Source organism: Rutidosis leptorrhynchoides, chromosome 2 (assembly GCF_046630445.1).
Source record: "Rutidosis leptorrhynchoides isolate AG116_Rl617_1_P2 chromosome 2, CSIRO_AGI_Rlap_v1, whole genome shotgun sequence".
Taxonomy (NCBI): domain Eukaryota; kingdom Viridiplantae; phylum Streptophyta; class Magnoliopsida; order Asterales; family Asteraceae; genus Rutidosis; species Rutidosis leptorrhynchoides.
In genome coordinates, this window is record NC_092334.1 from 23,659,074 (window position 1) to 23,686,625 (window position 27,552).

The following is a 27,552-nucleotide window of genomic DNA, read 5'->3' on the forward strand; positions in this document are numbered from 1 at the left end:
TAATCGATACACTACTGCAGCTTGTTCCTTTCTGTTTTTGAATTGACTTCCACCATCACGAACCACCAACGGCTACCCTCTCCCACCATGAACAATAACCCACCACCCATTTGATCATCACCTTTTTACAACCTAATACCATCATTATTTTTTTTACGATGGCTACTGTTACGCTACCTTCTGTTTCCATTTTACAAACTATGCGAATGAAACACATGATAAAGGAAGGCTGTGGCTACTGCAATACGTGATATTCCTATCATGATTTCCAACAGTATCGAACAAAAGGGAATAATAATGATATTCAATCAATTAAGAGAATGGAGGTCCGATGCTAGTAAATCTTTTTAAACAAAACGTGTACAATAAATAAACACTGACATTAAATAAAATATTGCAAAGTAATACAAGTGGTCTCTTGTGGCCGACCAAGTGCTGCTAACTAGCGGGGTATATTTTTTTTTTCGAGTTCCAGTTATAACTCAACAGCCACGAGACCTATTGGGTTTGGAGTTGGGTTCCTTTTAAATAAATGGGCTGTGATTTCATTGCTTGCTTGTTGGGCCGAGACCCAGTTACTAACTTCTGTTGGGGTCGAGAATCGGAAGTCACATAGCTAGTTAAAATATTTGAATCCTTTATTTAAAACAGAAATGGTTAATTAGAGCGATGGTTATGGGTGTTGGTGTTTAAACAAGAGGTCGGGGGATCGAACCCAGGCTGTGGCGATTATTCTTTTTTAAGAAGAAAGAGGGAAACGGTATTATACAGATTAAAAGGAAATAATCTAAGACTTAAAACAGAAATACCATAATGGAGGAGTGGTATAGATTGTCGAATGGTTAGCAAGAGGTCTCGGGTTCGAGCCCGGTCATGGGCAATTCCTTTTAGGATGACTTTTTAAAGGGTATACAACTTTCATTATTTATTATTATTATTATTATTATTTTTATTATTGTTATTATTATTATTATGATTTTAATTATTATTATTATCATTAGTATTATTATGAATATTACTATTATTATTATTATTATTATGAATTTTACCATTTTAGTATTATTATCATTATTATGAGTATGAATAATATTATTAATATTATGAAAATAATACAAATTATTAATATTTTCGCAAATATTAGTATTACTATCATTTTATAAGTATGGGAGTTATTATCATAAGTATTATTAATAGGATCATCATTTTAATATTAAAAATATTAAAAATCATTATCATTATAATCGAATACAATTGTTATTACTAATATAAATATTATATATTATCATGTATATAAAATTATACTTATAAGTAATATTACATAGAAGTATGAATTAATTATATTAACAATCTTTATATAAATATTCATATATATATAAAACTATATAAATAATAATCAGTTTTCAAACATATATATAAATTAAATAAATAATATATAAAGTTATAATATATGAAATTGTTCGATTACGAATATATGTTTTAATATATATTTATGAATAATATAGGTTCGTGAATCCGAGGCCAATCCTATACTTGTTCAATGTCGTTCTATGTATTTTTACTACAAAATACATTAGGTGAGTTTCATTTGCCCCTTTTACTCTTTACATTTTTGGGCTGAGAATACATGCAAATGCTTTATTAACTGTTTTACAATATTCATATGCGTGAGTTTCATTTGCTCCCTTTTTAAATGCTTTTGCAATATATATTTTTAGGACTGAGAATACATGCGCTTTTATAAATGTTTTACGGAATAGACACAAGTAATCAAAACTACATTATATGGTTGAATTATCGAAATTGAATATGCCCCTTTTTATTAAGTCTGGTAATCTAAGAATTCGGGAACAGACACCCTAATTGACGCGAAACCTAAAGATAGATCTATCGGGCCCATCAAGCCCCATCCAAAGTACCGGATGCTTTAGTACTTCAAAATTTATATCATGTCCGAAGGAGGATCCCGGAATGATGAGGATATTATTATATGCATATTGTTAATGTCGGTTACCAGGTGTTCAATCCATATGAATGATATTTTGTCTCTATGTATGGGACGCTTATTTATGAGAACTGGAAATGAAAACCTTGTGGTCTATTAAAATGATGGAAATGATTATTTATATTAAACTAATGAACTCACCAACCTTTTGGTTAACACTTTAAAGCATGTTTATTCTCAGGTACGAAAGAAATCTTCCGCTGTGCATTTGCTCATTTTATAGGTATTACTTGGAGTCATTCATGGCATATTTCAAAAGACGTTGCATTTGAATCGTCAAGTTCATCAAGATTATTATTAAGTCAATTTTAGTTAGATATATTATGAAATGGTATGCATGCCTGTCAACTTTCGATGTAATGAAAGATTGTCTTTTCAAAAACGAATGCAATGTTTGTAAAATGTATCATATAGAGGTCAAGTACCTCGCGATATAATCAACAGTGGTGAATCGTTTATAATCGATATGGACTTCGTCCGGATGGATTAGGATGGGTCCTTTCAAGTTGGATGTCTCGACTACAAAAGAGTGTTGCTTTATCAACCACCGAGGTCGAATATATGGCTATTGCAGAAGCTTCTAAAGAGCTTGTTTGGTTGAAGAACTTCTTAGGTGAGTTGGGTAAAAGACAAGACTATTGCGTCTTGTATTGTGATAATCAAAGTGCAATACATCTTAGAAAGAATCCGGTGTTTCATAGTCGTACGAAACACATCAAGATAAGGTATCATTTTATTCGACAACATATAAATGATGGTACTTTATTATTGGAGAAAATCCTTGGTACGAAGAATCCTGCTGATATGTTTACTAAGGTTGTTACGACAGAGAAATTGAGGTTTTGCATTACCTCAATTGGTCTTCTAATGAATTGACGAGAGAAGACCCCAACTAGAGAATTAGAGAATTAATGTTTCAATTCTAACATGTAGTGTTGAAGACCTTGTATCGAAAGTCTGCTCATCCGAAGTATGTGTTGAGTGTGCGTGTCCCAAATGGAGTTTCGCAGGAATAATGGTGGTTTAACGTTCTTGGTTAGATCGTTGATATTTTGGGTTGACGAAGGTTGGGTTTGTTCAAAGTCTCCAAGTGGGAGATTGTTGGAGATATGGAGAACTTTAAACAATTAGAGGGAAGATTCCAGGAAACTCACATGAAACTTCCACGAAGTTGTTAGGAAACTCACATGTAGCTTCCACAAAGCTGTCAGGAAACTCACATGTAGCCTCCATGAAGCTGTCAGGAAACTCACATGAAGCTTCAAGGAATTGTTTTTAGCTTACTCCTTAAACCATTTTATAAATAGACTCTCTTGTAACTCATTGTAAACACACCACAAATATTCAGTAAATACATTCTCTAGTTGGTCCGTAGACTAAAGCAATCACAACAATTGCATATAACCACGTTATCTCTTGTGTCGATTTATATTTCTTGCATTTATAATCTTTCATTCATTAAGTGGGTTAGTAATCTTGTAGAATTACTATCGGTGAGTGATCTTGTTGAATCACTTGCGTTGTTTTGGGTCCTAATATCCTTACAGGATCTACGAATTTGTATGGAAGACTACCTCATAACATTTTTAATCTTCCATCTTTGGAAAAACTAGACTTGTCATTTAACTAGTTTGAGGGACATATTCCTAGGGAAATTTCTCTTCTTCCAAATTTGGTTTTTCTTGATCTATCAAGTGTACCTCGGTCTGATATTTCTGTTCTTCCAAATTTGGTTTTTCTTGATCTATCAAGTGAACCTTACATTTTGAATAATCTCCTTGGCAATTCAACTTCTTTGGAACATATATCTCTTGTTGGAGTTAACATCTTTGGGGTTTTACCTACTTACCTTAATATCACTTCTCTGAAATCACTCGATCTTAGCTGGACAGGCTTGGAAGGAAAATTACCTGATAATATCTTCAGTCTTCCACATTTGCAAATACTTGACTTATTATGGAACAGTAATTTGACAGGTCCATTCCCTACCATTAACACAAGCACTGTCATCCGTCTTGAACGTTTAATTCTCTCTTAGACCAATTTATCCAGAGAGGTACCCGATTCAATCGGTCATCTTAAGTCTTTGAATTACGTATCTCTCTCGCAATGTGGTTTGGTAGGGTCCCTTCCGAAATCCTTAGTCAATCTTAAGCAACTTTCTTTTCTACAATTGTCACATAACATGCTAAACGGATCTTTGCCCTCGTGGTTTAAGAATCTTTCTTCTTTGGAGTACATATTACTCGATAATAATATGTTTAGTGGTGATGTACAGTTTGATTCATTTCCTCTTCGATCACTAATACAACTATCCCTCGGCCATAATCAATTTAATGGTCGGATTGATGTACCTGATCAAGGACCCCTTCTACATACGTTTCGGAAACTCACTAACCTCATGTACCTAGACCTTTCATTTAATAATTTTAGAGGTGAATGGGAGTTGGATACATTGTTATCAAGCCTCGCAAACCTTGTAGAACTCCGTCTTTCTAGTAGTAGTTTATCTGTCATGACTAATAGCATCAATCTTTATGCCAACACGAGTCTTATTAATATCTTAGATTTAGCCTTTTGCAATGTAAAGGTGTTTCCCGAGTCCTTACGAGCCATGAAAGATCTTGGATTTTTAAATCTATCTAATAATCTTATACGAGGGGACATTCCTGAATGGGCAGTTGAGATCGGTGAAAAACGGCTCAGAACTTTAGATCTCTCAAATTGAGACGACCCGTCCCAATCCATAAGGACGAATACAATAACATATGATTACATTGCGAGTTATATGACCTCTATATAATACATTTTACAAACATTGCATTCGTTTTTAAAAGACAACTTTCTTTACATCGAAACTTGACAGGCATGCATACCATTTCATAATATCCAAACTATAAATGACCAAATCTGTCATTTACTTAATAATAATCTTGTTAAACTCAACGACTCGAATGCAACATCTTTTGAAATATGTCATGAATGACTCCAAGTAATAATGAGCAAATGCACAGCGGAAGATTTCTTTCAAACCTGAGAATAAACATGCTTACAAGTGTCAACCAAAAGGTTGGTGAGTTCATTAGTTTATCATAATCGATCATTTCCATAAATTTAATAGACCACAAGATTTTCATTTTCATTTCTCATAAATATACATCTCATATCATGCATTTCGCAAACTGCATAGAGATAAAAATCATTCATATGGATTGAACATCTGGTAACCAAACTAACAAGGATGCATATAGAATATCCCCATCATTCCGGGACTCTCATCGGACATGATAAAAAAGAAAGTACTAAAGCATTCATAACTCGAATGAGACTTGTCAAGGTCCATTGATCTATCTTTAGGATTCGCGTCAATTAGGGGCCAGTTCCCTAATTCTTAGGCTACCAAGTTAAAAGGGGCATATTCGATTTCGATCATTCAACCATAGAATGTAGTTTCGATTATTTGTGTCTATTTCGTAAAACATTTATAAAAGCAGCGCATGTATTCTCAGTCCCAAAAATATATATTGCAAAAGCATTTAAAAAGGAAGCAAATGAAACTCACTAAACTGTATTTCGTAGTAAAAATACATATGACGTCATTGAACAAGTGCAAGGTTAGCCTCGGATTAACGAACCTATGTCATTTATTTATATATATATTTATATAATGGTCAAAATCTGTCTAATAATTTAGGTCAAGTCGTAGTGTATCACAATCCTAATGCTCGAGGTTGATATGTAAAAGTCAACAAAAATCAACTTGATTTAAAATGACATCCAAAAATTTATACATGTTTATTATATTATTTAAATATAATTGTTTTATATAATTAAATATATTTATCAGATTTTATTAAAGTAAAAATAATAATACAAGTTACTTGTTCATAACTAAAAATTTATATTAAAATTTATATATGATAGAAATATATTTTTATATATCTCAAGTAATAAAATTTATAAAGTTCACTTAATATCATAAAAATATAGTGGCATGTATTATTAATATAATTATATTACGTGTGATAAAAATATCTTTGTATCACATATTTATTTGATAAAATAATATTGATAATAATAATAATAAGTAAAAGTTGTATTATTTTATAATAATAATAATTATTATTATTCTTCTAATAATAATAATAACAATATTTATTTACTAATGATGATATTAATTATAATAAAATGATAATTTTAATAATGATAAATTTAATAATAACGATACTTTTTAATAATAAAAATATTTTATATAACAATAATAATTCTATTTTAAACTGATGATTTTTAATAGTAATACTACTAAAATGATAATAATAATAATATTTTATAATAACAATGATATTCTATCAAAAATGATAATTTTAATAAAAATGATAGTTTTAATATTAATGATGCTTTTAATAATAATGAGTGTTTAATTAAACTTTATAATTATTTAAATATTATATTATATTTACGTGCATAGTTAACTTGTAATTTTAGTTTCTATGACTTGTACGCTGTCACTCGACTTATGTCCCGGTTCCGGTTTCTCGAACGCATTTTCGTACGCTTAGAAAACTGATACATTATATTTTGTGTAACGTACCCTTATGATTAACAAGACTCAAATCAATGGAAACTATCCCACTCAAAATATAACTTATTCATATGAGTGTTTTGGTCATTTACTTCTTTTAATCAACGTCTCGTTATTTATCAAAGTATATTTAATAATATTAGTTTAAATCAAAACGTTTTATGACTAAGTTAATATATATATATATATATATATATATATATATATATATATATACATATACACATACACATTTAGAATCATAAATTTATGCATAATATATATGTTTGAAATATTTATCTAATAATATAGTATTTAGCTTTTCAAAACTAATTATATTTAAAGGTTCTTTTTAAATTCGTTTAGAAAATATTATAACACGTAACGTTTACACTTTAAAACTTAATTTGATATAATTCATTTATGCGCCCTTGTTTATTTTAATTTCCTCAAACTTTTTAAATAATATATCTTAATATCAATCAAATCGAATAAACAAGTGTTACAATCGTTTACTTAATTAATTTGAAATCAAATATATCTAATATATATAAACACATTTTAAATACCCGTTGAAAGTTATCTATATATTTAACAACCAATATTCCAACTTACATTATTTAAACAAAGACATTTTAGTAATCAAGTTCTATTATATCAGAAAACGTTTTCGTACGTTTGAAAATAGATCAATCAAGTATTATGAAATTCAATTCTCCACTAACTTTTGTCTAACCTTCGTCAATTGACACATTTGTTCTTACTTGAAAATTACTTTACCCTTTATTCCGAATACCGTTAAAATTGGAACGATTTCTCAAATCAACATGGGCCTCGTAACAGAGACTCATAACCATACAATGTATCTGATAAATCAATCATTTGATATTATCTTTTAATCTCTTCGATAACTATAATAAACTTACATTGCAACAAAAAACGTTCATGTAAAGTATTATATATCTGATACTTTGTTAACGTTTTCAGTTAATAAGTATATATTATATATACATATCAATATACACATAAATGTTCGTAAATCGTTGAGCATAGTCAAAGGGTAATTGATTACATGAATATAATTTTCAAAATTTTTGAAACTCAACATTACAGACTTTGCTTATCGTGTCGGAATCATATAAAGATTAAAGTTTAAATTTGGTCGGAAATTTTCGGGTCATCACAGTACCTACCCGTTAAAGAAATTTCGTCCCGAAATTTGATCGAGGTTGTCATGGCTAACTATACAAATGTTTTCATGACGAATATCAGTTGATAAATAGAGTTTTATCATCATTGAGTAATATAGATAAAACAATTTGATTACGCGAAGAGTATAAGTGATGCTATCGCAAGAGAGTGAAATGAGTAAATGTATATTCGTTTTAACCGATGACGTAGTTATGATTGATTTTCGGAATTCATGGGATTTAAAGAAAATCTTCGTAATAAGATTTGGTTCTTCGGCGATTAAGGAAATCAGGATCTTCTTTGATTAAATGCAATAATTTGTTTCGATTGCTCTGTCGGATATTTCACTATAAATCCACCCCCTTCGTTTCCTTATTTCCACAGCTCACACCTTCCATTCTTTCTCCCCTAATTCATATTTTTAAAGCATTCGTCAATATGCTCCATCCAGTACTGATTCTTGATATACTCCTAACTTTCATATCTGTCATTCTTCTTTTTCATCTACCACCGAAAAAAGTTATTTTCTTCTACCATTACCTTGGGGTTATAGTATTTTTCATTCTCCCGTGTCTTTATATTGCTATATGCTTTGATATACACGGTTTGTAATTTTGGGGTTGTTATCGGGCTTTATATTCTCCATTATATTTCGGAGCTTCATGCTTTCGTTTTCTCTTCCCGACCTTAAATCAAGCGGATAATGGTCCATAATTCGTAGGTATGAAGTTTTGGATGAACATAGTTAATGTTCTAAGAAGGAAATCGTAATAGCACGATCTTGATTTGTCAAATTACCAGAATATTCGGAAAGATAGAACTATTAAGAAGATATGTTATTAATATGTTTGGAGATTGGGTAGAATGTAAGAGCCGTGTAACATGGCACATGATGACGGTGTGGTCTGTGAATCATCATGTTTCATTAGAAACTCAGCATGCTTTACTGTAATATAATCACGTTGATCAAGTGTCATTATATTATACTAACTCATGCTTCAGTTCCTAACATTACTTCAAAAACATTCATATTTTAAATACGAATTTTTTTCAGAATTTAGAAACTAACACAGTTTCTTTCATGTTATAACACAGATATTACAAAGAGATAAATGATTTCGGATAAGAATAGTTGTGAAAATATCTTCAAAAATATCGAAGATATTTATAATGAAAGATACGATGACATCTTAGAATTTCTAATATCGATGGATGATGATGAAGATTTGTCCGTAAAAGTGTAGAGTCATGAGCAAGGTATTCATTAATGACTTCAGCAGATACTGAATCATTTGTATTCTTTGAAGGCATGTTTAGTCTTTGTGATTTGTCCACAGCCTCCTTCATGGTCTGCTCAATCCGTTTTCCAGTTCCAAACCTTCTCTTTTTCTCAGCTTTACCACCATATTATTCTTTATCATCAAACTTTTGACTGTTAAGGTCGTTTACAGTTTTTGCTGCTTCATCAGCATTTTACCAATTTCGGAGAACTAGTTCATAGTTTGGGATTTTTTTCAGAAACTTCACATTCGAAGTATGTAAGTCTAGGAGATAGACGTTATTTGTATACATATAATTGTTGGTGTAAAATTGCTGCAAAATTCAAAATACTGATTGCTGATTCCCAGTAATTGGTATGACAATTATTGTTTCAAGTTGTAGATGAGTACTTAATAAAGTTTCAATGAATAAGTATCGTGATTTTTTGGAGAGGCTTAAAGATCAATGAAGTTGTTGATAAGTTTACTTCTAATGTGGTGAGATATGAAATGTTCCCCGGTAACAATGATGAAGGGGTAATCGTTATAATAAGGCTTATTTGAATGAACAAATGTAGGTGATTTGCTGGAGCTGTGACAAAACTGTCTATTTTGAAAAGAGATTGAAAGGTTATTTTAACTAATAAATGCCAAAGGGTCTAACACGGATACGTGTTAAATTATGACTTTGGTTTCGAGAGTTTTTCAGGTACATGACTACGGGTAACATGTGGTTGGATCATCATCTCAAGTGTCTGAAGGGTTTGAACACATATTGTAATTGTTAATATACATATGATGTTCTAGGATTTTGAATGATACAAATATTTTTCTGAGTTTCATGAATAGAAATGATGTTCTAGTACAGTTTTGAAGTCAAAGTATAGTTTTGAAAGATGTAGGAATCTAAGAGTGATGATTTCGGTTATATCTCGAATTGAATTCTGAGATTTCAAAATCAGAATATGTAATTAGATTCGAATGAGTATAGTTGTTTTGATTTCTATAAAAGAATGTGTATTGTTGTGAAAGTAGGGAGTATAAGTGATGATTTGCTGAATCAGATTCTAAGGATATAACATATTATTTGTGAACTTAAATATTCCTCGGGTATTACCTACCCGTAAAAAAAAATTTCACAAGTAATGTTTTGTACCAGAGAATTTTATTACAATCTTTATGAAAATATATGTATATTTTCTTCAAATGTAATACAGATTTAATGAGTTAATATCATATTAAGCTCATTTGATTTTCGGCTTGAATTAGAAATGAATAATCTTTAAAACATTAGAGATTACATAATCTTCGCGGAGTATTTCACTAATGGAATCATACTTCCTTATTTATTCTTATTGATATTCCTCGGTGAAGGATGTTTGTGGAATTTTTATGAACTTCGCAAAGCACAAATGATTCTTTCTAAAAAGTTTCGAGCATATTGAAGATGAAAGTGTAAAATTAAACATATGTTAAAATAATACACTTGGTTTATTATGAAATGAAATTCATTGAGTTGAGACAGAGATTGTAGTTAACGATGGTTAAGTTGTTAACGAAGGATAGCATATTAGTAATATGAATTAATCGATTAGTATCTACCCTTTTTCAATTCATACTTAATAGCTTAGTACGAAAAGATTTATGATAATTTCAAAATTTATATATATATATATATATATATATATATATATATATATATATATATATATATATATATATATATATATATATATGTATATATATATATATAAGATATACATATAAATTCTTCAGAGAAATTGAGATAATACTTCATAACTCGATATTACGATGTACTCATTGGTGATGGTGGTGTTGATATCGTTGGTGGTTATGAAGTCTGTTGAACTTGTGGTGCTGCAGGTGTTGCTGGTGCTGGTGATACTGCCGGTAACTGCTGGTGATGCTTGTATAACAAGTCTAGCTTGTAAATCATGCACCATTCCTGTTAGGGTTTCTACTCTTCCTTCTATCATCTCTATCCATCCATTCATCTGATTCACAGTTAGAACTGGGATAAATAATCTCTAAGATTATAGATTATATAATCACCGTAGAATATTTTTTTCGATGAAATTATGAATCCATACTTCATCGTTTATTGTTGTTGGTACTCCTTGGTATCTACAGTGCGTATGATGTTGATATCCAATGTACAGATTGTGATGTTGAGGCGTGTGATGTGGACGTTATTGTTGGTGGTAATGGTACCGTTGGTGTTGATGATGGTGGTACCGTTGATGCCGGTGATGCTGCTGGAGCTTGTGGTATTGAGGCTTGCGATGTGGCTGTTACTGGCAGTACTGGTGTTGCTGATGGTGCTTGTAATCTTTGCACCATACGTTCCAAAGCCACTACTCGAGCGCGAAGCTCGTTGACTTCTTCTATTATACCGGGGTGATCGGTGGTTCGGACGATCGGATAAATAAGATTTAGAATATGGGATAGTATATAATCGTGACGAGATACTCTGGAAATGAGAGAGAAAATGGTGTTTCGAATAGGTTCGCCGGTAAGTGCTTCAGGTTCTTCGTCAAGAGGTGAATGTGGTGGATGGAAGGGATCACCTTCTTCCTGTCTCCAATGATTAAGTAGATTACGAACCCATCCCTAATTCATCCAGAATAGATGATGGCTAATTGGTTGATCCATTCCGGTCACACTGCCTTTGGAGCTCGAATGAAACTCCATATCGGAATAGCTATCGGAATCTGAGGAATTTGAAGTAGATGCAGAATTCATCTTGTATAATCAGGGAAATAATTTTTGGTATGAGATATATTATAGGACTTAGATTTGGTATTCTTCAATACATAATTTGCATATGCATATATAATACCAAAATCCCATAAATTACGGAGGAATCTTTGGAAGATGTCAGGAAAAGTTCACAGTAACAGATATGCTAAGATATGAATTAGCGGATACGCTAAGATATGAATTTTGTCTATACACTATCTATGCAATAAATGTAGTAAGACGCGTCTAGAATTAAGATGATAAGCAGGTAATTTCCTAAGGATAGTAAGTAGATGATTTCCGACTAGAAATGATAAGCAAAACTTTTGACATGCAGACACGGTCGAAATCCAGACTCACTAATGCATCTTAACCACTATCTGTTAGACACACTAATGCAAGACCTGGTTCGCTAAGACCACCGCTCTGATACCACATGAGACGACCCGTCCCAATCCATAAAGACGAATACAATAACATATGATTACATTGCGAGGTATATGACCTCTATATGATACATTTTATAAACATTGCATTCGTTTTTAAAAGACAACTTTCTTTACATCGAAACTTGACAGGCATGCATACCATTTCATAATATCCAAACTATAAATGACCAAATCTATCATTTACTTAATAATAATCTTGTTGAACTCAACGACTCGAATGCAATGTCTTTTGAAATATGTCATGAATGACTCCAAGTAATAATGAGCAAATGCACAGCGGAAGATTTCTTTCAAACCTGAGAATAAACATGCTTACAAGTGTCAACCAAAAGGTTGGTGAATTCATTAGTTTATCATAATCGATCATTTCCATAATTTAATAGACCACAAGATTTTCATTTTCATTTCTCATAAATATACATCTCATATCAGGCATTTTGCAAACTGCATAGAGATAAAAATCATTCATATGGATTGAACACCTGGTAACCGAACTAACAAGGATGCATATAGAATATCCCCATCATTCCGGGACTCTCATCGGACATGATAAAATCGAAGTACTAAAGCATTCGTAACCCGAATGGGACTTGTCAAGGTCCATAGATCTATCTTTAGGATTCGCGTCAATTAGGGGCCAGTTCCCTAATTCTTAGGCTACCAAGTTAAAAGGGGCATATTCGATTTCGATCATTCAACCATAGAATGTAGTTTCGATTACTTGTGTCTATTTCGTAAAACATTTATAAAAGAAGCGCATGTATTCTCAGTCCCAAAAATATATATTGCAAAAGCATTTAAAAAGGGAGCAAATGAAACTCACTATACTGTATTTCATAGTAAAAATACATATGACGTCATTGAACAAGTGCAAGGTTGGCCTCGGATTCACGAACCTATATCATATATATATATATATATATATATATATATATATATATATATATATATATATATATATATATATATATATATATATATATATATATATATATATATATATATATATATATATATATATATATATATATATATAATGGACAAAATCTATCTAACAATTTAGGTCAAGTCGTAGTGTATCACAATCCTAATGCTCGAGGTCGATATGCAAAAGTCAACAAAAATCAACTTGATTCAAAATGACATCCAAAAATTTATACATGTTTGTTATATAATTTAAATATAATTGTTTTATATAATTAAATATATTTATCAGATTTTATTAAAGTAAAAATAATAATACAAGTTACTTGTTCATAACTAAAAATTTATATTAAAATTTATATATGATAGAAATATATTTTTATATATCTCAAGTAATAAAATTTATAAAGTTCACTTAATATCATAAAAATATAGTGGCATGTATTATTAATGTAATTATATTACGTTTGATAAAAATATCTTTGTATCACATATTTATTTGATAAAATAATATTGATAATAATAATAATAAGTAAAAGTTGTATTATTTTGTAATAATAATAATAATTATTATTCTTCTAATAATAATAATAATAACAATATTTATTTACTAATGATGATATTAATTATAATAAAATGATAATTTTAATAATGATAAATTTAATAATAAGGATACTTTTTAATAATAAAAATATTTTATATAACAATAATAATTCTATTTTAAACTGATGATTTTTAATAGTAATACTACTAAAATGATAATAATAATGATATTTTTTAATAACAATGATATTCTATCAAAAATGATAATTTTAATAAAAATGATAGTTTTAATATTAATGATGCTTTTAATAATAATGACGATAAAAATAATAAATTGATAGTTTTGATAAAAATATTAATTATTTTAATAATAATAATAATAATAATAATCATAATAATAATAATAATAATAATATTGATTATTAAATAATAATAATAACGATAATAACGACGATAACGATAACTATAACGATAACGGTAACGATAACGATAACGATAACGAAAATAATTTTAACAATAATACTTTAAAATTATAGATAGTTCAATTGACGATATCTTTTAATCCGTTCATCAAAACCATACGATATCTAAATGAAAAGTTTATAGTTTTTCGCCAGCTTTCCAACGACATGCATATCATATACCTTACTTCAATCGCATATGTATCAAATTCACGATTTATTATAAAATATCTAACTACGAAACTAAACATAAAAGCATGCATAATCATATATACTCGAGCACTAGTCAGGGATACACTAATAATATATAAAAGTTAAGTTATGAGTGCTCACGTATCAATATTGAGATTCAATATTGCAGGAAAGTACGTAGACGCGACGGAGATGATAAACACTAGTTTGACTCACGAGCAAAACCCCCGAACTATACCCATAACCTCCATAGCTATAACCCATAATTTCCTTAGCTCTATCCCGCTCAAAAAACTCGTTTTGAAAACACGCGAGCAGAACTTCGTCGTAGTATTTTATGTATAAATAATAATAATAATCCTAACCATAAGATTAATAATAATATTAATCTTAATATTAATAATAATAATAATAATAATAATAATAATAATAATAATAATAATAATAATAATATAAATATTAAATATAATACAGAGAGAAAGAAGAGGAGGATCGGATGAATGAAATGAATGAATCTCGCTCGATATATAATTGTGTCCAGCGACCATGCGATCGCATGGGGTCTAAGGCTCTATATCATGCGTTCGCATGAACTCACCAACCAGCACACATTTGAATTATTAAGGTTGTCGACATCGTTTTTAATTTTATAATATAATTAAACTTTATAATTATTTAAATATTATATTATATTTACGTGCATAGTTAACTTGTAATTTTAGTTTCCATGACTTGTACGCTGTCACTCGACTTATGTCCCGGTTCTGGTTTCTCAAACGCATTTTCATACGCTTAGAAAACTGCTACATTATGTTTTGTGTAACGTACCCTTATTGATGTGTGCGAGGTGTACTAGGAAATAGTATTATTTTTTTACAAGGAAATACTATTAAATACGATACAATTTTACACAAGTGATTTATTTATTTATAGAATGGATATACCTAAACCTTGCTACAACACTTATAGGCAGTGTACCTAATCGTACAGTAGTGTAGTTTTTAGTAAGTTCGGTTCGTTCCACATGGAGACTTTTAAACAAGCTTAACGCTATATATATATATATTTTTTTAAAAACTATATTTGTAAAAATACAAAAATATATAAGTAATATTATTATTATAAAAAGGGGGTTTTTTACTGTTTAATGACTAGTTTGTCAATTTTAAAACTTTAGTCGCAATTAAAACCTAATGTAAAATATTAAAAATAATTATAACTTAATTTTAAGCCTAAAGTAAATAACGATAATGAAATTGCGATAAATAAAAGTGCGATAAAATAAAATTGCGATAATTAAAGATAACGATAAATAAAAGTGCAATTAAATAAAATGACAATAAATAACGATAATTAAAAGTGCAATTAAATATGAAATATATAAATTATGCTTATTTAAACTTCCGTAATCATGATGTTTGACGTGTTGATTTTTAGTTTTATTCCCATGGATTAATTGTCCTTTGTCCTGGATTATTCAATATGTCCGTCTGGTTTTTGCCCATAACAGTCCATAAGTCATAAATATAAAGTGCGAGTGTCCTCGTCAAATTATCCTTATATCCTAAGTCAAATATTCCAACTAATTGGGGACTTAAACTGTAACAAGGTCTTAATACTTTATTTAATAATTACACCAGGATATCGACTGCGTGTAACCCAAGGTTTTAATACTTTGTTAACAATTACGCCAAGTGTCCTTGTTCATAATTTCACCCCTGTTTTAATAAGTCTATTAACTATTAATCCATTCCTGTGTCCAGTTAAATGAACGATTATTCGTACATATAAATATCCCGCCCATCGTGTCCGATCGAGTGTATATGGTTATTTATAGGTACGTCCAATTATAAATCTTTATATTAAAATTAACAAACTATCATTTAGTTAAACAAATATAAAGCCCATTAATAGCCCATAGTCTAATTTCCACAAGTGTCGTTCTTTTGTCCAAACCCCAATTATGGTACAAAGCCCAATTACCCAATTTTAATATTTAGTCCAACATCACGATTACTTCGGCATTAAATAAGCATAATAATAACTTAGCTACGAGACATTAAATTAAAAATAACATTAACCATAACGTACAGTGATTAAAAATAGCGTAGCGTTACACGGACAGAATTTCGACTTACACCCTTACAACATTCGCTAACATACCCTTATTATTAGAATTAAAATTAAAATTAAAATTAAAATTAAAATTATAATATATATATATATATATATATATATATATATATATATATATATATATATATATATATATATATATATATATATATATATATGTGTGTGTGTGTGTGTGTGTGTTTACGTATGAGAGAGAGAAGAAAAAGATGTGTTTTATTTGCTCAAAAACTGTGAAATTTATAGATGTGGCCTCACACCTACTGCCATGCGATCACATGGCTTTTTGCCTTCCAGGCCTTTGTTTCTTTGCTTGCCGACGATTTATAATAATATATATAATATATAAATAATTTTATGAATTATTTAAATATTATATTATATTCGTGTGCATAGTTGACTTGTAATTTTTAGTCCGTTGCGTCGAGCGTTGAGAGTTGACTTTAGTCCCGGTTCTGGATTTTCGAACGTCCTTGCGTACAATTTAATATCTTGTATTTTGCGTTTCGCATCTTGTACTCTTGTAATTTTGAGACGTTTGTTATCAATAATTGGAACTACTTTGATTGTACTTTGTACCTTTGAGCTTTTTGGTCGTTTGCGTCTTCAATTCGTCGAATCTGTCTTTTGTCTTCACCTTTTATTATTTAAATGAATATCACTTGTAAATAGAACAATTGCAACTAAAAGCTTGTCTTTCTTGAGGGATAATGCTATGAAATATATGTTCGTTTTTAGCATTATCAAATATTCCCACACTTGAGCGTTGCTTGTCCTCAAGCAATATAGTCTTGAAATAAAAATACTAGAATCACTTCTTTATTCTTCACACTTTGTACATCAGTGATTTCTATACGGCGGTATAAACAATGGTAGTAACGATGTGGTTTACAGTCCCACATGACTATAAAATTTAGATCCTTAAAGAAATTGAATCTTTATGAAAACATTTGATCTTTTGAAAATTCATTCTAGCTTTTACCCTAGATAAGTTTTCCGGAATAACCCTTCACCGGTGTTTGCAAATTGTTTTTGTGGGTTTGGTGGGTTTCAGATTTGAAAATTTTAGCTCAAAACTTGTGGTTTTGTGTCACCCACTTGCTAACCTTGTATTGGAAAAGCAACACGTCCAATATACTTGTTCCTTATATTACCTTTTGGTAAATTACCGTCCGGTTGTAAAGGAAAGCGTTGAACAAGCAACTGTTAAGGCAATGTCCCCTGACATGCTTTTAATTATGGTCTATAACATGTCGGATGCAATTACTATCCTTGGTAGGAGCAATAGTAAAGCTCACCCTTATAATTTTTCGGTCTGGTACAAGGTCCTGTCGTTGACCATGCTATGCAACCACCGTTCTTACGGTTGACACCCGATTTGATTCAGGTGACCTAATGAATTCTAGGTGAATCCCTAGGATTTTACATTCAATGGTAATGAATGCATTAAAAATGGGTTTTAAGAAAACAAATCGGTTTGTAATTTTGATCAAAATATTTTCTCGTTCAAGCTTGAGTTTAGATATCATCGAATTCCATGAGTTTGTAATTCTCAATCTTTAAGATCAATCTCTAGGATTGAGTAATATCAGGCTTAAAAGCTGATTTTTGATCTTTAAGGAGATTATCCTTTCTGGGGATCTGATTCATTAGTCTTATCAAGCTAATTTGCACGGCGCCCTCCCCATTTTATGAGACAGATCCTCTCATGGTTAAGATAAGTCTGACCACTTGGTGACCCTGTTTGATGCTGAGGTCCGTGGATTTCCTGCTGATTTTAGAGATGACTTTTCTAGAATTTTCGTCAACCTACAGCTGGTCTGGATGACAACTTCTTGACCTAAATCAAGAAGCGCGTTTCTTTTTCGGAAGACTTTACTTCCTTTTAATGATGGAATTGATTCATCATGTAGATCCATCTTTCTTTCAAATATATTACATTAAATTGGGTAAAACTGTTTAGATTAGTCCAAAGCAAAAGTATCTTCAGTTATTTATACAAAAATATGTGATATATGTTTTAAATAACTTGGTAAATTTTCTCACACTTGGCTTTTATTTTCCTTTTTATTGTCCTCTATTCCATTTTAAATGAATTCTAACATTTTGGTTTGTTTCTCAATTTATGTCCTTTCCGAGGTAACAATAATTTCGGTGTTAACACCTAGTTTTATCGTTCATAAATATGTATAAACATGATTTTGAGTTCATTTAATTGAAAATTTTGAAAAATTTTACTAGAACTGGGTAGTCAGTATATAAGACTAGGGCCGTTCTTTATTATCAGAGAGCACTAGATTCTAATACAACTACTGCGTTACTAGTATTTCTAATGGTAACCAAGTGTTTAAATTTAAAATTTTAAAAATCCGAAAGAATTTAACCCCTTCCCACACTTAAGATCTTGCAATGCCCTCATTTGCAAGAAATCAGTAACAATTTAAATTATTGAGGGTGATTAGCGTAGAAAAATGATTAAATTTTACCAAAGTTTCCAAACATATTGGCGTTTGTTTGTTGAATGATAAATGATGCACATCATTTGTTCATTCCGTATTGTTGTTACATCACATTTATTTTTCATTTTGTCGTCAAAATTAGTAGCTTTTGCTGAACTTAATGCCAGTATTTGAAAATGCGCTGTTTTACCCTGTTGTGTACATGAAATAAAATACATACAATACAAATATAAACATGCATGGTAATTTGAAATGGGACTTTAAATCCCACTTTCAAATCAAATATGAAATATTAGTACAAAATAATAAAAATATTAAACAATACATTAATGTATCACAATATCATATGTTTAAACATAAATAAATAAAAATAATAAAAAGATGAAAAATCATAGAAATCACCAACCGGAACTAAATCAATCTGGATAGGGGTTCCAGTTCATGTCGTCGTCTGGGTTCCATGGTTGGTGATAGGTGTACTGGTAGGCCTGGTTAGGGTCGTAGAGAGTATATGGTGGTCTCATCTCGGGCTGGTGTTGAGGATAGTAAGCGGGTCGGGTCGGAACGTAGTGATCCTGAGGTGACAGCCGGCTCATAATCTGACGCTGATGATAGTCCCATCTATCATGCTGTCGTTGCCTGGAATGCTCGTAATCATTCCGAGCTTGCCACTGCTCCATCCAACGAAATCTCTCCGCGTTTGTCATATCTACCTCCTCTACACGCTGGTAGACATCAGTCATAGCCTCCCGAATGACATCCCTAATGTCATCCGCTTCCTCCATTTCCTCGTCTAAGCCTCTCTCTACCTGAGGATGACTACCTTCATAGGGTATTGCCTGGTTGCGTCTACTCTTTAATACCTTAACACCCGCATAAACCCTCAATCCTAAAAGCTCAACCTGTTCCCTACATTCCAAAAGTGGACCCCTTTGGTCCTTATCTACACCTAAATACTCTCCAATGAGAGTAACAAAAATACCTCCTCCAATTATCCCCCCTTCCTGTATTCCTTCAACCATCTTAGATAAATAAAAACCAACACAGTAGGGGATATTAACAAAGACTCTTGGGTCTCGAATACACTTTAAGTAAAATAAATGATGTAAGGTCAATTTTTCCTTGTTGTGACCTCTCCGTGTAATCGAGTTAGCCAAAAATCTATGAATTATACGAAGCTCGGCTCTGTTAATATGTAAGTAGGTATGTGTTCCTCCCCGCCCAAAAACATTATAATCGGACATACGCCTCCACACGGCGTTCGCATCAAAATTCCTATCTACCCTTTCACCACGATAAATCAAATTCATACAATCAGGTAGTAGTAATTCAGCGGGCATATATATCTACAAAGCCCTGGCCATGTCCAGCATGGACATTCTGTACATCCTACGGCCAAGAATAAATCTAAGAAAACTTCTATCATCTAATCTATCTACATCTACATTTAATGCTATAGTACTCATCAGCTCAACACACCAATCCTTATATACAGGTCTACGAAAGGTGAATAAGCGTTTCCAATCAGTAAAAGAAGAACTGCCATACCTTTGGATCAAATGCTCCCTAACACGGTCAGCAAGTTGGACCCTTTCCAAAGGATTCCAATCAATTACCCTAGGCACCTCTACATCTTTCGTTACTAATTTGAATTTATTACTTTGATATGTCGGGTAATCTCTCCAGCTTCTATCGAATCTCAGATTAGGATGCAATGTATGTTCATGAATCGTTGGGTATCCTACTGGTGGATGCATCGGAATTACTATGAATTCATTAGCAAACTGTAGCGGATCATAATAAGGTACATATTGGTCAGGTTGATGTTATTGTTCCTGTTGTGGTTCTTGTTCGGGTTCTTGCTCGTATTGCGGTTCATATTCTGGTTCAGGTTCTTGTTGTGGTTGTCTAGATGACGATGAAGCATCAGCAGTATCAGTTTTCTGCAAAACACATCAAACACAAAATTTGTGCATCCAAATATGCATTAGTGTTAGCAAAATAACAACTTAAATTAACCACAATAACATGTTCAATCAAATTTAAACTTATACACAATTTCACATTTTTTTTTACAATTCTACACTTTTTCAAATAAGCTCATATGAAAATGTATACAAAGTTCATAAACATTTAACTCAAATAACATGTCAAAACAACCTTTACTAGCAATTAAACAAGTCTCTAATGGCAATTATATCAAATTATTCAAGTTCATGAATTTTAGACTTAAAAAGTCTACTTTAATCTCCAAAAATCATGTTTAGGATCAATGTTTGGATCATTTAGCTACCTAAACATGTTACACTACTTAATTTAGCAATAATTCATGACAAAAATCGGCCATAACCTATTTATATCAAAAAGCCCCAAATTGCTCAAGAACACAAACCCTAGATTCCTAAAAATTTTGAAGTTTTTGGCTTCAAATCATGTTAAATAGCATCAATCTAGGTTATACATGCATAAAATACTAACAATTTAACACTAATTACACTATAAACTAACAAAATTGCATTAGGTAAAATATTGGTAATTATCACAAAAACTAGGAAATTTTTGATTTTAGGGGTGTAATTTTTACCTTTTTGTTGAAGAATCCGAACCTAGGCATGATTAGAGCAAGAAATTTGACGAATTACGGTGAAAAATGGTGAAATTTGGTGAGGATTTGAGAGATTTTCGTGTATGTGTGTGTGTATTGTGGAGAGAGCAGAGCAGCTCGCTGGGTTTTATCAATCTGGCCTGAATTTTATCCCCATGCGATCGCATGGCACCAAAGGCCAAACTCCATGCGATCGCATGGAGTCCGGGTACAGTGACTTTTCACTTTTTTTTTTTTTTTATAAAAACCTTACACTAATAAAACATATAATTAATTAAAAATTAAAATTTTGTTTCTTTTTAGGAGTGAGGGCGTTTCGGATCGTTGTCCTAGTCCGTCCCTCGACAAAATTTTAAAATTTGTCAATTTTAAGCGCAGTTTTAAAAGTAAAGATTTTTGGGTTTTTTAAATGTTTTTGGCATACTTTAGTTCAATAAGATTAAAAATAATGATAATAAAAGTTTTCTTCCCTCACTCGGGTAAAGCAATTTCGGTTCAACGACCTAGTCTTCAACTTACGACGAATTTTAAAAATCATATTTTTAACTTAGCGAAATAAAGTAAATTTTTGTTTTTAAATTCACACAAAACATAAATTTAAAATGCATAAAATTAAAAATTCATATTATTAAAATTAAAAATTCACACCAAATTTATATTATATTTTTGTTTTTATACATACAAACTTATATTAAAAATATTAATTTTTCAAATATTTACAAACTTAAATATATTGATTTTAAAAAGTTTACAATAATATTTTAATATTAATTTTAAAAACAAAGTAAAAATAAAATTAAAAATCTTTTTGGTCTTTTATCCCACTTTAATCAATCAAATATTATCAAAAATATACACCCCTCTTTTCGGTAAAGTAATTTCGGCTATATTACCTAGTTTTACTCCTGACGAATTTTTGAAATATTTTGGGTTGATTGATTAAAGATATTTATACCTTAAGAATAAACGGTAAATTTCGCAGTGATGTAATAAATTTTTATATGATATCAATAATTTCGGTCGCAAAATCTAATTTTATTGAATACCAAATTAATACTTTATAGCGAACGATTTAGCGTTTATTATCAAAAGGTTCAAAGCAATAAAAATAAAAATAAAAACTGTACATATTTACCTGTGAAATAGAATTCTTAGTGACCTGCTTTAGCCCACTCATAAGATAGTCGGACTAATTGGTTTTCCATAGCTACATAGGCGTAACCTCGAGCATTCAATGTTTTTTCTTCGAAACATATGAACAGTCCATCTCTGCATAAAGTAACGAATTCGGTATTGGAATATGTTTGATTATTTGAACATTTACCTTCGTGTGACCATTTTCTGCATTTGTGACATCTTTCAAGGTGTCGTGCTCTTCTTTTTGCTGCGGATTTTGATTTTCCTTTACCAAACTGTAGCTTATTATTTTCGTTCCTGGATTCTTTTCTTACTCCGTCCAATTTACCTCTGATTAATGATACTATTTTACTTGGAAGGGTGTCATTATTTCGTTTAGTGATTAAAGCGTGTAGCATTAGACCATGGTTTAATTCACAGGAAGTCTTCATCTCGTAAAACCTAAAAAAATAAAAATTCAGAATGGGGGGAGAAGACTAGTTCTTTAGGGTCTGCTAGGGAAAGACCATTCGGATTCCATTCTCGAAAACTACACGAAAACAGAACATCTAACTCTAACAGAAATACATATTATCCTTTAAAAACTTGATTCTCCCTACACTTAGTTAGATGTGGTGTTGAAATTGTGATTAACTTCGTTGTCAACTTCCATCGGACTATCTATGTAATGTTTAACTCTGTGACCATTAACCTTAAATTCAATCCCATTTGAATTTATTAATTCTACTGTTCCGTATGGGAAAACTCTTTTGACTATAAATGGTCCAGACCATCTTGATTTCAATTTTCCAGGAAATAGCTTGAATCGTGAATTGAAAAGAAGAACTCTGTCTCATTCTTTAAATTCTTTTGAACTTCTGATTCTTTTATCATGCCATTTCTTCATTCTTTCCTTATAGATTAACGAATTTTCATATGCTTCATGTCTTAATTCTTCTAATTCGTTTAGTTGACTTAATCGTAGACGTCCAGCTTCCTGTAAATCAAGATTACATGTCTTCAAAGCCCAAAATGCTTTGTGTTCAATTTCTACTGGAAGATGACATGCTTTTCCATAAACGAGTTTAAAAGGTGTGGTTCCAATTGGAGTTTTGTAGGCTGTTCTAAAAGCCCAGAGTGCATCCTCCAATTTCATGGACCATTCCTTCGGATGTGATCCTACGGTTTTCTCTAGAATACGTTTTAATGCTCGGTTGGTATTTTCAACTTGTCCACTTGTCTGTGGATGATAAGCAGTGGAGATTTTATGAGTTACTCCATATCTTTTGAGAACTTTCTCAAGTTGATTATTACAAAAATGAGTACCCCGATCACTTATTAAAGCTTTCGGTGTTCCAAACCTTGCAAAAAGACGTTTTAAAAAGTTGACTACAACTCGTGCATCGTTAGTTGGGAGAGCTTGTGCTTCCGCCCATTTAGATACATAATCAATGGCAACGTGAATGTAGAGATTATTATGAGATTTTGGAAATGGACCCATAAAGTCAATACCCCAAATGTCAAATACTTCACATACTTGAATGACATTTTGTGGCATTTCATCACGTTGACTTATTTTTTCGGCCCTTTGACAAGCATCACAGGATTTGCAAAGAATGTGTGCGTCTTTGAAAATTGTAGGCCAATAGAATCCAGCATCGTAAACTTTTCTTGCTGTGAGTTGAGGCCCATAATGCCCTCCTGTTGGTCCTGTGTGACAATGGTTTAAGATTTGACTAGCTTCATCTCCGAATACACATCGGCGTATTATTCCATCGGGACAACTTTTAAACAAATGTGGATCTTCCCAGAAATAGTGTTTTATATCACTAAAGAATTTCTTTCATTTTTGGTACGATAATCCTTTTTTAAGGAATCTACATACTAAGTAGTTTGCATAATCTGCAAACCATGGAATTTCATTATAATCTATCTTCAATAGATATTCATCAGGAAAGTTGTCTTGTATGGCCGATTCATTTAGAACTTCTAATTCAGGATTTTCAAGACGAGAAAGATGATCAGCTGCGAGATTTTATGCTCCCTTTTTATCTCGGATTTCAATATCGAACTCTTGTAAGAGTAAGATCCAACGGATTAATCTTGGTTTGGCATCTTGTTTCGAAAATAGGTATCTAAGAGCAGAATGGTCGGTATAGACCACTGTTTTAGCTAGAACGAGATATGATCGAAATTTATCAAAAGCAAAGACAATAGCAAGGAGTTCTTTTTTAGTAGTTGTGTAATTCATTTGTGCTCCATGTAACGTCTTACTAGCATAATAAATAGGTTGAAATCGTTTTTCAATCCTTTGTCCTAAAACGGCTCCCATTGCAAAATCACTTGCATCGCACATAAGTTCAAACGGTAGATTCCAATTTGAAGTTATCATGATTGGCGCATTAGTGAGTTTCTCTTTAAGAATATTAAAAGATTTTATGCATTCATCTGAAAATATGAATGGAGCATCCTTTTCTAGGAGTTTATTCATAGGAGTGGCAATTTTAGAAAAATCTTTTATGAAACGTCGGTAAAAACCGGCATGCCCTAGAAAACTCCTAACACCTCTAACATTGGTGGGATGTGAAAGTTTAGCAATTACATCTACTTTAGCTCTATCCACTTCAATTCCTTCCTTTGAAATTTTATGACCAAAAACGATGCCTTCTTTAACCATGAAATGGCATTTCTCCCAATTAAGTACTAGATTTGATTGTTCGCATCTAATAAGCATTCGTTCAAGATTAACTAGACATGATTCAAAAGTATCACCGAAGACTGAAAAGTCATCCATGAAAACTTCCATGCATTCTTCTATCATGTCGTGAAAAATTGCCATCATGCACCTTTGAAAGGTTGCAGGGGCGTTGCAAAGTCCAAATGGCATGCGTTTGTAAGCAAAAGTACCATAAGGGCACGTGAACGTGGTTTTCTCTTGGTCCTCGGGTGCTATTGGAATTTGAAAATATCCGGAAAAACCATCAAGAAAACAATAGTAACTATTTCCGGCTAATCTTTCCAACATTTGATCAATAAAAGGTAAAGGAAAGTGATCTTTTCTGGTGGCGTCATTTAATTTTCTATAATCAATACAAACACGCCATCCTGTTACAGTCCTAGTAGGAATAAGCTCATTTTTCTCATTTGTGATGACAGTCATGCCACCCTTCTTAGGTACGTATTGAACTGGGCTTACCCATGGACTGTCAGAGATTGGATAAATTAAACCTGCATCTAGCAGTTTAATAATTTCTTTCTTAACAACATCTTGCATATTAGGATTTAGTCTTCGTTGGCGTTGCACATACATTTTATGACCTTCTTCCATAAGGATTTTATGTGTGCAATACGAAGGACTTATTCCTTTAATATCATGAATCTTCCATGCAATAGCTGGTTTATGAGCTTTTAGCACAGAAATGAGTTGAGATTTTTCATTTTCAGTAAGAGAAGACGATATTATTACAGGTAATTCAGATTCACCATGTAAATAAGCGTATTCCAAATGGTTTGGAAGTGGCTTTAACTCTAATGCCGGTGGTTATTCTATCGATGATTTATATCGATATCTGTCTTCCTCTTTTAGCATTTGAATTTCTTCTGTTGTTGGTTCATATCCATTAGCCATAAGTGTAGCTATCATTTCAGTTTCATCAATTGGTTCAGTTCCTTCTCCTAAAGAACATTCTCCTGTTCCTTGTAATTCTGGAAATTCTTCTAACAATTCTGCATGTGAATCTATAGTTTGAATATAATAGCATGTATCATCTGCAGATTGCGGTTGTTGCATGGCTCTATCAACTGAAAAGGTAACACTCTCGTCCTCTATACTTAGGGTCAGTTTCTTACCAAACACGTCTATTATTGCTTTAGCCGTGTTTATGAATGGTCTTCCTAATATGAGAGGAACTCGAGAATCTTCTTCCATGTCCAGAATAACAAAATCTACTGGAAATACTAAAGTACCAACTTTAACTAGCATGTTTTCCTTTATCCCTCTAGGATATTTTACTGATCGATCGACTAGTTGTATGCTTATTCGTGTTGGTTTCAATTCTCCAAGGTCTAGTTTAGCGTATAGTGAATACGACATTAAATTTATACTAGCACCTAAGTCTGCCAATGCTTCTATTGAACTAAGACTACCCAGAAAACATGGAATTGTGAAACTTCCTGGATCAGATAATTTTTCTGGTATCTTATTCAACAGCACTGCAGAACAATTAGCATTCATAGTAACAGCCGAGAGTTCTTCCATTTTCTTTCTATTTGTGATCAGATCTTTCAAGAATTTGGCATATCTAGGCATTCCTGAAATCACATCAATGAAAGGAAGATTGACATTTATTTGTTTAAACATATCCAAAAATTTGGATTGCTCGGCTTCAAGTCTCTCTTTTCTCATTTTACGCTGCTAAGGAAGTGGTGGTTGGTATGGTTTAACATAAGGTTTAGCCTTAACTGTGTTATCTTCATTAACCTTTTCAACTACCGGTTCTTTTTCCTTATCTTGATCAGATTGTGGTTCTTGTGGAGTAGGAATAGCTTCATCAGAAATTACAGGTATTTCAGGTGGTTTAAGTGTAATACCACTTCTTGTGGTAATGGCTTTAGCTGTTTCATTTCGAGGGTTAGCATTTGTATCACTAGGTAAACTTCCCGGTTTTCTTTCACCTATTAACCTTGCTAGGTTGCTCGCTTCTTGTTCTAAATTTTGAATAGAAGCTTGTTGATTTCTAAATGCTTGAGCATTTTGTTCATTGGTTTGTTTCTGAGATGTGAAAAACTGAGTTTGAGATTCAACTAGCTTTGACATCATGTCTTCTAAATTTGGCTTTTTATCATCGGTTTGTGGTGGTTTATTTTGAAAATTAGGTCTTTGCTGATTGTAAGTATT

The 27,552-nt window shown here is 31.6% G+C and overlaps 1 pseudogene; it reads left to right on the forward strand.

Annotated features, from left to right (window-relative positions):
- LOC139887701 (receptor-like protein 6) overlaps positions 1–27,552 on the forward strand; it is a 73,765-nt pseudogene that overhangs the window by 14,030 nt on the left and 32,183 nt on the right.